This window comes from Peromyscus californicus, unplaced genomic scaffold (assembly GCF_007827085.1).
Source record: "Peromyscus californicus insignis strain IS unplaced genomic scaffold, ASM782708v3 Scaffold_19__1_contigs__length_69161282, whole genome shotgun sequence".
Taxonomy (NCBI): domain Eukaryota; kingdom Metazoa; phylum Chordata; class Mammalia; order Rodentia; family Cricetidae; genus Peromyscus; species Peromyscus californicus.
The window spans coordinates 4,463,689-4,478,997 of record NW_026294491.1 but is presented as its reverse complement, the minus strand read 5'-3'; positions in this window follow the sequence as shown (position 1 = coordinate 4,478,997).

Sequence of the window (15,309 nt, the reverse complement as noted above, 5' to 3'; positions counted from 1 at the left end):
CGGAAGTGCATTATTTCATTCTTTCAACAAAAGGTTCCAAAGAGCAGATTCTCTAGTATGTTCCCTGCTCTGCTTTAAGTGCTGGGAAAACAGCAGAACCGCTGGGCGGTGGTGGCGCACGCCCTTAATCCCAGCACTCGGGAGGCAGAGCCAGGCGGATCTCTGTGAGTTCGAGGCCAGCCTGGGCTACCAAGTGAGTTCCAGGAGAGGCGCAAAGCTACACAGAGAAACCCTGTCTCGAAAAACCAAAAAAAAAAAAAACAAAAACAAACAAACAAAAAAAAAAAACAGCAGAACCAAAGCAGGTAGGTGAAATAGATCAAATCAGTGGATAGTGATCAAAGTCCTACGCTTGGGAAAATGAAGCAGGAAGAGGGGAGCTCAACTTCAAAGAAAACGGAGAAAACTTATTAGACTACCACTGAAACAATTATTAAATTTTTCCAAGCAATAAAGCCAAATGTGACCTGCTTTTTATTTCCATCCCTTGCTGGAAAGATGGCTCAGGTTGGTTAAGAGCACTAACTCCTCTTCCAGAGGACCCGAGTTCTATTTCCAGAACCCCTATTTCGAGACATGGTTTCTCTGTGTAGTCTTGGCCGTCCTGAAACTCACTCTGTAGACCAGGCTGGCCTCGAACTCAGAGATCTGCCTGCCCCGGCCTAGAGTCCCCAGTTTTAAAACTGTCTCACTGCAACCATGGTGCGCACGCCTTTAATCCCAGCACTCGGGAGGCAGAGGCAGGCGGATCTCTGAGTTCGAGGCCAGCCTGGTCTACAGAGTGAGTTCCAGGAAAGGCACCAAAGCTACACAGAGAAACCCTGTCTCGAAAAAAAAAACTGTCTAACTGCTTCCTAGCTATGCTACTTTCTCTGAGCTTTCAGTTTCCGGGGATTTGAGGAAGAACAACTGTAAAAATGCTCATTTGGATTGAAGCGTTTGCTTGGCGGTTAAGGGCATTTGTTGCTCTAGCAGAGGACCCAGGTTTGACCCCCAATATCCACATGGTGGCTCATAGCCATCTGTGGCTAAAGTCCCAGGTGATCTGACAACCTTTTCTTTTTCTTTTTCTTTTTTTTTTTTTTTTTGGTTTTTTGAGACAGGGTTTCTCTGTAGCTTTTGGAGCCTATCCTGGAACTCGCTCTGTAGACCAGGCTGGCCTCAAACTCAGAGAGATCCACCTGGCTCTGCCGTCCGAGTGCTGGGATTAAAGGCGTGCACCACCACTGCCCGGCTCTAACAACCTTTTCTGACCACCGCAGCACCAGGCACACACGTGGTACACTTACATACATGCAAGCAAAACACTCGCACATAATAATATATAAAATATTAGTAATATCAAAAAATAAATTTAGAAATTGTTTTTAAAGCTCATACAGTGTCTAGTGCAATGTCTGTACACTTAGGCCACTATTACTGGTAGCTCTTCCCTAGGAAGAAGCTGACAGCAGTCCCTTGCCCACTAACAGTCAGGTGTTTGACCTCTCAAACGACACAGTGGATTGCCTTTTAACTTCAGCTCCTGAGAATGAGGGAGAAGTACCCAAAACTTGGAGTTATACTGCTGTCAAAGAAATACAGAAAAGCTACCATACCTTGGCCAGTTTGCAAAACCCAATTCCAACGCGATGTCACGTTAAGGTGGTGATTTCCACTGTCGCCTTCAGATAACTTGGGTCTTTACCAGTTCCTTAGTAACCTAGACATTCCCTCAACCTCTTAAATTCTTCCCCAACACTAAAGTTTCAGAATGTAATGCCTGGTTTACATAGGAAGTTACAACCTGAAACTGCCTCAAAAAGCCAAAATAAGGGACTGGAGAGATGGCTCAGCCGTTAAGGGCACTGTGCCCTTCCAAAGTACCCAGGTTCAATTCCTAGCACCCACATGGCAGCTCACAACTGTTTATAACTCTAGTCAAAGGGGATCCAAAGCCCTCTTCTGGCTTCTGGGCACTAGGTATACATGCACACAGACATGCATGCAGACAAAACACCCATACACATAAATAAATAAATAAATAAATAAATAAATAAATAAATAAATAAATAAATAAATATTAAAGTCAGTCCAGGGCACATGAGATTTTGTCCAAAAAAAAAAAAAAATACTGGGACTACAATTACCTTGTCCATCTGGCTACCAGGTGGCAGTACACACTATCTATCCTTGGCCAGTGAGAAGGAAAGAATGATTCATTAGTTCTTCTGTGAATGTTTTGCCTCCTTGTAAACAAAGAGTTTACGGCTAAGAATAGAAAAGTCTGAAGTCCCAGGCCTGGAGAATGTGTTGTCCTTTGAACCTCTTTATTAATCTAAAGCTATTAGAGCAACAGGTTTGGAAACAAGGAGGAAGCCAGGGAGGAACTAATGGCCAAGGCAGAAGAACAGGTTTAGCAGGTAGGCTCTGAGTAATGCTTACTGAGAAGGAGTTATTACTCACTAATGGGATGACTCTCTTTACATAGGCAGGATAGCTTCTCTCAGCGTAGTTTATTAGCACAGCATATTTTAAGTCTAACTCAAAGGGTGCCCTGCTAGAAAGCTAAGACAGGAACAGCCTTTATATGGTGTAACACTCTAGCATGACTTGAGGGTGTGGGAAGAAAACACGCAAGAGCGCGCGCGCGCGCGCGCACACACACACACACACACACACACCCATGCACCTAAAATGCACAAGCGTCCTGTTGCCCTGGGGTAAATTGTCTTGGCTCTTGAATGGAAAAACAAACAAACAGGAAACCACTAGTTATTAAGCACCTAGTTGGTGTCAGAATTAGATAAGGAGTTTTCATTGTTGTCTGATGGGATTGGATTTAAGTTTTTTTTTTTTTTTTTTTTCACTGATCATGAAACTGAGCCCCAAAGAGGTGACATAATCTGCAGGAAACTGCCAAGTTAGTAAGTGGTAAAGTCAGTGCTTGAGCGCAGACAGCCAGATCCAGTGCTAACCTCTCTGTGGAACACACAGCCCGTGTATGAGAACCTTTGAAATCTCAACCCGAGTGTAGCCTCATAACACCTTTGATGCAATTGGAGAGCCTTATTTTTTCCAGATAGGTCCTTCAAAGCACCAAGATATAGCCTCAGACAGACTGACTTCCACAAGAGATCATGCCTAAAATGCCTCTGAATGATATTCGTGACTGGGAAGTTCCTGAGGCAGGAGGACCAGAAGTTCAAATAACATGTGTAGAAAGTGAAAACTGATTCCCACACATGGTCTTCTGACCTCCACAGGAACATCTTGGCACTAATGTGTGCATACTAACATACAGAATTAAATTAAATTAAAATGTTTAAATATATCAGGAAGCATGCATTTAATCCCAGCACTTGGGCGGCAGAGGCAGGTGGATCCCTGAGTTCAAGGCCAGCCTGGTCTACAAAGTGAGTTCCAGTATAGCCAGGACTATTACACAGAGAAACCCAGTATTAAAAAAAAAAGTTTAATAATCAGGTATAGTGGTACATTGTTACTGGACTGGACATTGCTAATATATATATAATGGAGTTTTTATCTGAATCTGTCAAATGTTAATGGACTAGATATCGTTAATGTAATTCTTGAATGTATATATTTATTGGATATAGTGTGGGAGCCCGTTCTCGGGTTCCTCGTGGCTTTACCCAGCAGGTCCACATAGAGGATGATTAGGACCACGGGCCTGAGTGCAGGTGTCTGAGATGGTCTGCACTTGGCTGTGCTGGGGGAGGAGGTCTTTTGCTCCACCCCTTGGCATCTCTATAAAAACCCTGGGGCAGAGACAGTCGGGGCCCGTTGGAATAGGTTCCAGGCCCTCTCGAGGCTATCCTTTATTTTCTATCTGTTTATCTCCGCGATATTCTCCGCAATAAATCCTTCCATCTAATATTTCCTGCTGCTCGCACTCAAGAAAACTCTGGGGAACTGTGGGGGTGGTTGGGTAAACGCCCCACAATATAGTTTTTCTTGTATTAGTTATAAGCTTTTTTAATTTTAGACAAGAAAAGGGGAAATGTGGTGGTATTGTGTTCCCTGAAATATTATGCACCTTAATAAACTTATCTGGGGTCAGAGAACGGAACACCCACTAGATACAGAGGCTAGAAAATGGTGGCACTCACACCTTTAATCCTAGCATTCCAGAGGCAGAAATGCCTCTGGATCTCTGTGAGTTCAAGGCCACATTAGAAACAGCCAGGCATGGTGACTCATGCCTTTAATCCCAGGGAGTGATGGCAGAAAGCAGAAAGATATATAAGGCATGAGACCAGAAACTGGAAGCTTTTGGCTGGTTAAGCATTCAGGCTTCTGAGCAACAGTTCAGCTGAGATTCATTCTGGATGAGGACTCAGAAGCTTCCAGTCTGAGGAAACAGGATCAGATGAGGAATTGGCAAGGTGAGGTGGTTGTGGCTTGTTCTGCTTCTCTGATCTTCTAACGTTCACCCCATTATCTGGCTCCGAGTTTGATCTTATTAATAAGACCGTTTAAGATTCATGCTACAGTACATAGCTGTAATCCCAACACTCAGGAGGAAAGAGGCAGGAAGGTTAGTGTAAGTTGAAAGACAGCCTGGACTATGTAGCAAGACTCTGACTAAAATGGGGGGGGGGGGTTCAACATTTTTGCTCATGGCCCTGAAAGATGACCCAATGGGTAAAGGCGTTTGCACCAAAAGCCTGATGCTCTGAGTTTGACCCCTGGACTAACATGGTACAAGGGGAGAACTGTGGACCACAAGTCGTCATTTGACCTTTACCCACACACATACAAATAAAATCTTTTTTCACTTAACAGGCTGGAGAGATGGCTCAGTGGTTAAAGAGCACTGGTTGCTCTTGCAAAGGACCCAATTCAGTTCCCAGAACCCACATCAGTGGCCCACACTGTAACTCAGTTCCAGGGCATCTAACATCCTTTGCTGGCTCCATAAACACCTACACGAATGAGCTCACATAATACACTTGGATACATATAAAATAAAATTAAAGTATATCTTTAAAAAGTACGGTTTTTTTTTTTTTTTTTTTTTTTTTTTTGGTTTTTCGAGACAGGGTTTCTCTGTGTAGCTTTGCGCCTCTCCTGGAAAAAAGTAAGTTTTTTAATTGGGGAGTGGAGCAAATGGACTTCTGTCTGTCCACAGGAGTGAACGCTGCTACAACCGCTTTGGAAAAGATTGGACAGTTCTGCGAACAGTGAACACAGCTATCCAAGGCCAAAGTATTCCACTCTCAAGCCACCCAAGAGAAATGAAACAGATTCTATGTGAAGACTTGCCTGAGAACATTCAAAGAAACTTTCTCATAACACCAAACTAAAAACTACAACTTCTATCCCTGTGGGAGGGCAAACAAAAATCCCACAACAGAACTCTACTCAACAGCAACTGCTCTGCTGTGGGGTGTTTACCCAACCACCCCCACAGTTCCCCAGAGTTTTCTTGAGTGCGAGCAGCAGGAAATATTAGATAGAAGGATTTATTGCGGAGAATATCGCGGAGATAAACAGATAGAAAATAAAGAATAGCCTCGAGAGGGCCTGGAACCTATTCCAACAGGCCCCGACTGTCTCTGCCCCAGGGTTTTTATAGAGATGCCAAGGGGTGGAGCAAAAGACCTCCTCCCCCAGCACGGCCAAGTGCAGACCATCCCAGACACCTGCACTCAGGCCCGTGGTCTAATCATCCTCTATGTGGACCTGCTGGGTAAAGCCACGAGGAACCCGAGAATAGGCTCCCACACTCTGCCAGGAAAAAATGAATTTGGTTTGTTTGCTTGCTTTGTGGTCTTTTGACAGGGTTTCTCTGTTTATGATATTTTGTTTGTGTTCTAACAAATAAACTTGCCTGGAGATCAAAGGGTGGAGCTAGCCACTAGTTAACCATAGAGGCCAGGCAGTGGTGGATCACACTTTTAATCCCAGCACTTGGGAGAAGGAAGCAGGAAGATCACCCTGGGCTACACAAGACTGAACCAATCTAAAAGAGAAATGGAGCAGGGTGGCTGTTGGTCCACACCTTTAATCCCAGCACTAGGAGGTGAAGACAGGAATATAAAGCAGAGACAGGATCTCTCACCCATTTGGTCTGAGGTTCCGTAGAGGTAAGAAGTTTCCGGTGGCTGCTGCTCTGCTTCTGTGATCTTTCAGCTTTCACCCTCCATATCTGACTCCAGGTTTTTACTGTTAAAACTAATTAGAATCACGCTTCATTTCTCTGTGTAGCCCTGGCAGTCCTGGAACTTGCTCCATAGACAAGGGTGGCTCTGAACTCAAGAGAACTGTCTGTCTCTGCCTCCCAAGTGCTGGGATTAAAGGCAATTACAAAATCATCCAGTTTAGAGCACAGATCTTAAGTACATAGTTTGGCAGTGTGATCCTCTGTTTTGTTTTTATGGGATTTTGTTTCAGACAGCTCTCTATGTAGCCCTAACTTGGCTTGTAAAACTATGTAGACTGGGCTGACCTTGAACTCACAGAAAACCTCCTGAGCTGCCTGCCTCCCAAGTGCTAGAATTAAAAATGTGCACCACCACCACCCAGTGATGAATTTGTTTTTGAGACAGTGTTCCATGTAGCCCAGGCTGGCCTCAGGCTTTCTAGGGAGTCCAAGATGGCCTTGGACTCTTGATCTCTTGCCTCCATCTCCCAAATGCTGGGATTCCAAGTGTAGCCCATCTTGCACAGCTCTTATGAATGAACTTCAGTAAACAAGCTAGATGAAAGAATCCAGGCATAAGAGCGTACAAAGCATTGTTCCAAGTATGTGAAGATCTTAAGCACAGTAGTAATTACCTGGCAGAGAAGATACCAGGATCACAAAGGAATGTTCCCACAGCAAGGCGTAATGATTGCTTTCCAGCCATGCTGGTCCCTGTGATTTCCTGGAATATGGGAAACTCACGTGCATATTTTGTGATAATTGACAGTGACAGCTGTTCTCTCCCAAGGGGAAAAAAAAAAGTAAAATAACGCCGGGTGGTGGTGGTGGTGCACGCCTTTAATATCAGAACTCGGGAGACTGAGGCAGGCGGATCTCTGTGAGTTCAAGGCCAGCCTGATCTACAAAGTGAGTTCCAGAACAGCTAGGGATACACAGTGAAACCTTGTCTCAAAAAAACGAAAACCAAGCCGGGTGGTGGTGTGCATGCCTTTAATCCCAGCACTCGGGAGGCAGAGGCAGGCGGATCTCTGTGAGTTCGAGGCCAGCCTGGGCTACCAAGTGAGTTCCAGGAAAAGGCGCAAAGCTACACAGAGAAACCCTGTCTCGAAAAACCAAAAAAAAAAAAAAAAAAAGTATTTCTGCCAGCAAGGTGCTAATTGTACCCCCACTAACTGGGAGGCTAAGGCAAGAGGATCAGGAGTTCAAAGTCATCTTTAGATATAAAGCAAAGAATAATCAGATTGCAACCCACAGATCCAGGGAGGCTACATAGCAGGGGGGACCCTAGGATGACTGTGACTTATAATAAGTTTTGGTTTTGCCCAATCACTGGGCAAGCTTTAGTGAAACATTTCACTATTAGAATAAGAATATGTACTGTATCAAGCTGATGAAAGAATATGCTGACTGTACTTTCAGGAGGGGACGCTAAAATCTTTTTAGATTATGGATTAGCCTATAGAAAAATGTCAAAAAATCAAACAGTGAAGGGGAAGATGAATAGGAATCTCACTTACACAACTTAAGTAAAACACAGCTCTCTGAACAGATGAAGACAGGTTTCTTCTGTATCCCAGAATCTAATCAGTATTTATATGTATGATTCAGCTATTATTTGTCTTAAAAGGGCTTATTGGGAAAGTTACTATTTTTACTATTTTCTTCAGAGAAAATATTTTCCAGTTTTAAATAAAAATAAGTGGATCTTACCACTTCAAATGATTTAATTAATCAAAAATCCCTCATACGTGTGCCCAGCCATTTTTATGATGCTTTAGTTAATTCCAGATTCCAGATGTAATAAAGTTGCCATCAACCAGGTGACTCTAGGTTGTGCCAAATTGAGAATAAAAACTAACCAGCAGAGTGTACAAGCACATATGCCACAGCACAGTGTATGTGCAAGCACACATGTCACAAACACAGTGAGTGTGCAAGCAGAGACATGTCACAAGCATTCATGTGGCAGTCAGAGGACAACCTGTGGATGTCTGCTCGCTTCCACACTGTGAGCCCCCAGGGTCGAACTCGGGTAGTCGAGTTTGGAAGCAAGAGCTTTTACATAGGAAGCCTTCTCACCTGCTGTGCATTGTTTTAGTTGTTGTTGGTATTGGGTTTTTGTTTGTTTGTTTTTTGACATAAGGTTTCTCTGTGTAGCCCTGGCTGTCCTGGAAATCGATTTGTAGACCAGGCTGGCCTCAAACTCACAGAGATCCACCTGCCTCTGCCTCCTGAGTGCTGGGATTAAAGATGTGCACCACCACTATCAGTCAAAAAAATAAATAAAATAAAAAATAAGGTGGAGAACAACTGAGGGGGTCACCGGATATCCTTCTGTCATCGTCTGCGTGATTACATACTCACCAATCCCCAAACAAAACAAAAACTTCGTACACAATTGTTATGTTGTTGGTGTTGTCTAAATTAGATGTCCCAGTTTTTTACATTTATCTGGGGAGTGTGCGCGCGCACGCGCACGCGCACGTGTGAGGATCAGAGGACAAGTTAAGGGAGTCTGCACTTCCTTCCACCCTGTGGGTTCCAGAGATCAAGAGATCAGCCAGGGACCGCCAGCCACAGTGGCATGTACCGGCTGACCCGATGTCAGTCCTGAAGTCTTAAAGTGTGCTCCTCACTTCCCTGAGGTCTGCCCCATCACGGCAGAAACAAGGGCAGCTTCTGAGTAAGAAGTCCGCTGACAGCCCCAGCTGTGGTCAAGTCAAGGCGGGTGGGGTCAGAAATCCCTTCTCTGTCAGACCCAAGTCTAGGCAGCCTGTGCCCATGGTCAATGTCAGACTCTGCATTTGTTGTGCTGCATTTGTTGACGGACTCTGACCTCTTGGACTCTAGATCTGATTATGCCTGTCTCAACTTCTGGTCTGGTTCCACTTCACCCTTACCCCAGTGATCTCTGTGGTCCCTTTTCTGCTGGTAGGTCCAGGAAGCCCTGCCTCAAGAGCCCTAGTCTCTCTGGAAGGACCTTAAGCGGGTCCCCTTCACAGTATAATTCCCAGGGAATCCATTACCTTATACTTCTGGGACCCCCAGAGTTATGACTACTGGGGACATTGAAAGCCAGGGAATGGCTATGAAGTTCCACATATGCGGTGTTATTTTCATGTAAGCAGTGTGCATATCTAAGTGGCCCAGCAGCAAAGGGTAGGGAGCCTGCAGCTCTCCCCTTGGTGCCAGGATTTCCACATACTACAACCTGGCATGGCAATAAATATGTGGAGAAAAAAAATGTTGGAAAGAAAAGTTCCAGGCTATAGTGACACACACCTTTAATCCAAGCACTTGGGAGGTAGAGGCAGGTGGATTTCTGAGCATAGTGTACAGAGTGAGTCTGTCTCCAAACAAAAAAACAAACAAATAAAAAACATTAAAAAATCAAGAGTGGCCAGGCAGTGGTGGCGCATGCCTTTAATCCCAGCACTCAGGAGGCAGAGCCAGGCAGATCTCTGTGAGTTTGAGGCCAGCCTGCTCTACAGAGCAAGATCCAGAACAGGTACCAAAAACTATACAGAGAAACCCTGTCTTGAAAAACAAAACAAAACAAAAACAAAAAACCCAGAGTCAAATATTGGGGTGAAAGCTGAAAGATCAGAGAAACAGAACAAGCCAAAGCCATCCTCGCCTCGCCAACTTCTCAGCCGATCCTGCTTCCAGGAATCCTCAGACTGAAAGTCTCTGAGTCCTCACCCCTGAGAGTCTCAGTTGGATTGCTCTTAGTTCCTGTCTCCTCAGGACTTGTACACCACTCTCCACCCAGCCATGTCACTTCCAGGGATTAAGGGCGTGTGTGCTTCCCAAACACTTGGTAGCAAAGGCAGGAGATCTCAAGTGCTGGGATTAACGGCGTGTGCCATCACTGCCTGGCTCTGTTTCCAATGCGGCCTTGAACTCACAGAGATCTAAATGGTCTCTGCCTCCCGACTATGTAACTAGAGTTTTCCTGGTCCCACATGGCTCGCAGCTGCTCAGACCCAAATAAACACACAGATGCTTATATTGATTAAAACTGTTTGGCCTAATGGCTCAGGCTTCTTGCTAGCTAGATCTTACATCTTAAATTAACCCATTTCTATTAATCTATAAGTTGCCACGTGGCTTGTGGCTTACCGGTACTTTACATCTTACTTTTCATGGTGGTGGCGGCGGCTGGCAGCGTCTCCTGACTCAGCTTTCCACTCCCCAGAATTCTCCTCTCTGCTTATCCCGCCTATACTATACTATACTTCCTGCCTGGCTACTGGCCAATCAGCGTTTATTTATCATCTAATCAGAGCATACAGAACATCCCACAGCAGGACTGCTAGGGTTAAAGGCGTGTGCCACCACTGTCTGGCCTCTATGTCTAATCTAGTGGCTGGCTCTGTCCTCTGATCCCCAGATAAGTTTTATTTGTTAGAGCACAAATAAAATATCACCACATCCTAGGTGTACTTTCGTATTTAGGAATATATATGTACATACATGTACATTTATGTATGTGGCAATGATTAATGAAAAAAGGCCACCAATTTGAAAGAGGCCAAATAGGGGTGTGTTGAAGGGTTTAAAAGAGCAGTGGTTCTCGAGGGCTGGAGAGATGGCTCAGAGGTTAAGAGCACTGCTTACTCTTCCAAAGGTCCTGAGTTCAATTCCCAGCAACCACATGGAGGCTCACAACCATCTGTAATGAGATCTGGCGCCCTCTTCTGGCCTGCAGGGATACATGTATACAAATAAATAAATCTTAAAAAAAAAAAAAAAGCCGGGTGGTGGTGGCACACACCTTTAATCCCAGCACTTGGGAGGCAGAGCCGGGCGGATCTCTGTGAGTTCGAGGCCAGCCTGGTCTCCAAAGCGAGTTCCAGGAAAGGCGCAAAGCTACACAGAGAAACCCTGTCTCAAAAAAACCAAAAAAAAAAAAAAAAAAAAAAAAAAAAAAGCAGTGGTTCTCAACCTTTCTAATTCTGCAATCCTTTAATACCTTATGTTGTGGTGACCCCAACCATAAAATTATTTTCATTACTACTTCATAACTGCAATTTTGCTACCTTTATGAATCGTAATGTCAATATTTTTGGAGATAGAGGTTTTGCCAAAGGGGTGGTGACCCACAGATTAAGAACCACTGGTTTAGAGGGAGGAAAGGGAAGGAGAAAATGATGCAATTATAATTTCAAAATATGAATGAAAAACATTTTTTAACTTAGATGGCAAAATAGTACCAAATATATTCAAATACCAACAATAGGAACTTTAAAAGTTACTGCAGAAATGCATCTGGTATAGGAAGTAGCTATGTGTTGAACTGATTTTCTTTTTTTTTGTTTTGTTTTGTTTTGTTTTGTTTTTCGAGACAGGGTTTCTCTGTGTAGTTTTGCGCCTTTCCTGGAACTCACTCTGTAGTCCAGGCTGGCCTCAAACTCACAGAGATCCGCCTGCCTCTGCCTCCCGAGTGCTGGGAGATTTTCTTTTTTTTTTTTTTTGTTTTTTTTTTTTTTTTTTTTTGGTTTTTCGAGACAGGGTTTCTCTGTGTAGCTTTGCGCCTTTCCTGGAACTCACTTGGTAGTCCAGGCTGGCCTCGAACTCACAGAGATCCGCCTGGCTCTGCCTCCCGAGTGCTGGGATTAAAGGCGTGTGCCACCACCGCCCGGCAGATTTTCTTTTTTTTATTAAGAGATTTTTCTATTAATTTTACATACCAACCACATATTTCCCTGTCCTCCCTCCTCCCGCTCCCCCCCTCCAGCCTTCCCCCGAACCCACCCCCCATTCCCACCTCCTCCAAGGCAAGGTCTGCCATGGGGAGTCAGCAGAGCCTGGTATATTCCGTTGAGGCAGGTCCAAGCCCCTCTTCCCTCTACCAAGGCTGTGCAAAGTATCTCACCATAGGCACTAGGCTCCAAAAAGCCAGCTCATGCACTGTCCCACTGCCTGGGGGCCCCCTAAACAGTACAAGCTAAACAACTGTCTCACTTATCCAGAGGGCCTGGTCCAGTACCATGGAGGCTCCTCAGCTATTGGTCCACAGTTCATGCGTTTCCACTAGTTTGGCTAGTTGATTCTGTACTTTTTCCAATCATGGTCTCGATATCCCTTGCTCATAGAATCCCTCCTCTCTCTCATCAATTGGACTCCTGGAGCTCCGCCTGGGACCCGGCCATGGATCTCTGCATCTGCTTCCATCATCAGTCACTGGATGAGGGTTCTATGATGACAGTTAGGGTATTCGGCCATCCGATCACCAGAGTAGGCCAGCTCAGGCACCTTCTGGACTATTGCCAGTAGTCTATGGTGGAGTCATCCTTGTGGATTGCTGGGAACCTCCCTAGCACTCTGCTTCTCCCTATTCCCAAGGTGTCTTCATTTATCATAGTATCTCATTCCTTGCTCTCCCACTCTGTTTCTGTTCCAGCTCAAACCTCCCGATCCCCTAAGCCCTCATTCCCCCACCGCTTGCCCTCCATTTGAACTGATTTTCATAAAAACTATTACATAAAACTTAACCAAAACCAAAACAAACAATCAAAAAGAGCATCAGATCATAGGTCTGCTACTTAAGCAGTCAGAGCTTAGCCTGAAGAAATCAGGCCACACCCACCCCACCCCTGGACAGAGAGTTCAGGAACTGTGCTGTGCTGTCTTTTACAGCCTCTGATGTGCAACCCTACCCTGTACCTGGCTCTCCCATGCCTCCAGTCACATAGGCTTCCCAGACTGAATCACATGGAGGGGAACTTCCCGACACCTCCTGAATGCATATAAAAGCCTAGGTCAGATATTTCCCGTTGATCAGGAGATTTCTCTGAGTTCTTTCTGCTGAGCCTCTTCGCCATGGCTCCCCACACCCCTGCCCCTCCACGGCCACACATCCATCTCTTTTCCTCTTCCTTACAGCTTTCTCTCTTACTGATGCTCCTCTTCAGGCTGTTTTTCATTCGTCTGTTCATTTGTGTTTGTTTTTGAGACAGGGTCTCATTGTGTAGCCCTGGCTGGCCTGGAACTCTCAGAGATCCACCTGCCTCTGCTCCGAAAAGGGCTAGGAGTAAAGGTGTGATCACACTGCCAGCTGCTCCTCAGGTTTTAAAGAGAAGCCTGCTTTTTCATTAAAGCCTCCTTATGTCGCCTGTCTCTAAGCTGCTGTCCTATCCCCAGGCCCTGCCCATCCCTGCCCACCATGGTCATGAGGTCCCTCCGCTAATAAAGCTCATTTCTGAAGGGTAGACTCATGTCTTCTTCTTTCCTGAACCCACCCCTCCTCTCTCTAACAAAAGGCAATGACAGTTCACAGTTTCCACCAGCATCTTTTTTTCTTACTTTTTTTTTTTAAGATTTATTGTTATTTTACATGCATTGGTGTTTTGCCTGCACATATGTCTGTGTGAGGGTGTCAGTCCCCGGGAACTGGAGTTACAGACGGCTGTGAGCTGCCATGTGGGTGCTGGGAACTGAACCCGGGTCCTCTGGAAGAGCCGGCAGTGCTCTTAACCTCTGAGCCGTCGCTCCAGCCCGGCACTAACGTCTTCTGAAAACTCATGTGATACAGCAGAAGTGAGACTGAAAGGAAAACTGGAGGTGAGGGGGAGAGGGAGGGAAGGATTTTCCAGAAGTAGATCTACATGCATAGGCATAACCACCGCCACCACCCATGGGTTCTGCGGGCTGATGACTCATCACAACTTGAGATAGAGTCTCCCAGAAGAAGACGGTATGGCTGGGCCATCAGCTGGGTGACCCAGCTGTCCCAGCAGCGCCAGACCCTGTGAAATCACTAACCTCTTTTTTCTGAGTCTCCTGGTTTGTGTGAGGAGCCACCCTGGCCATCACATTGTCACACCCCGAGATCAGCAGGTACAGTGAGTGTTTTGTTTTGCAGAGGTATTTTTTTTGTTGAACCAAAGTTCAGGGCTTATTGGAGTTTCCTGTAAACCTCTGGGGGAACCTGACGAATCATTTCAAATGAAATGTTTTGTTCCAACTTCCCCATTTTTCTTCACAACTTTCATCTGTGTCGAGTATGTCTCAAGACAGTGTCTCCTTAAGAGAGCCTGCTCTGCACACAGGGCTCTGGGTTCTAGTCCCAGCATCATACAAACCTGGAACAATAGGGTACACATGTAATCCCAGCAATTGGGAGGCAGAAGGAGGAGGATCAGAAGAATTTCAAGGCCATTCTGGGCTACATAAGACTCTGGGCTCTGTCTTTAAAAATGGGGGCAGGGTGGCTGAAGAGATGGCTCACAAGAGTTCTAACATCCTCTATGTTGTAGAATATTACTTTTACTATGTAAAGATGTGTTATATTCATTTATGCTGCATTTGTGTAACTATGTAAAGATGTGTTGCTGTTTCACCTTGCCTGCCTAAGGCACCTGATTGGTCTGATAAAAAGCTGAACAGCCAATAGTTAGGCAGAGGAGGGCTAGGCAGGGCTGGTGGGCAGAGAATAAACAGGGGCCAAGGCCAGGCAGCTGCCAGCCAGCTAGGTACTGAGTAGGACTACAGAATAAAAGAAAGTTAAAAAGCCCTGAGGCGTAATGTAGATGAAGAGAAACAGGTTAAATTAAGTTCTAAGAGCTATTGGACAGGCATGAGCTAAGGCCGAGCACTCATAACTAATAGTAAGTGTCTGTGTCATGATCTGGGAGCTGGTTGGTGGCCCAAAGGAAAGCCTGCTACACCTGTCCTCATGCAGAGGACCAGAGTTCAGTTCCAAGCACACACATCAGATAGCTCACAATCACCTCTAAGTCCAGCTCCAGGGATCTATTATGAACTCTTCATCTATCCGTACTCACACGCGCGCGCACACACGCACACGCACACACAACTAATAAAAACAAAAGTGTAAAAATTAATCTTTATTTTATGTGATGGATGTTTTGCTGGCAGGTATGTTAATGTACCATTTGTTTGGTTGTTACTCTTGGAGGATATCAGACTCCCTGGAACTGGAGCTATGATGTGGACAGTTGTGAACTGCCACGTGGGTGCTGAAAATTGAACCCATATCCTCTGAAAGAGCAGCCACTGAGCCGTCTCTCCAGTCCAAAATAAAACTTTTTTTTAAAAGGCAGAGAGGCCCAGTGGTGGTGGCGTACACCTTTAATCCCAAAACTTGGTAGGCAGAGGCAGGCGGATCTCTGAATTCAAGGCCAGCCTGGTCT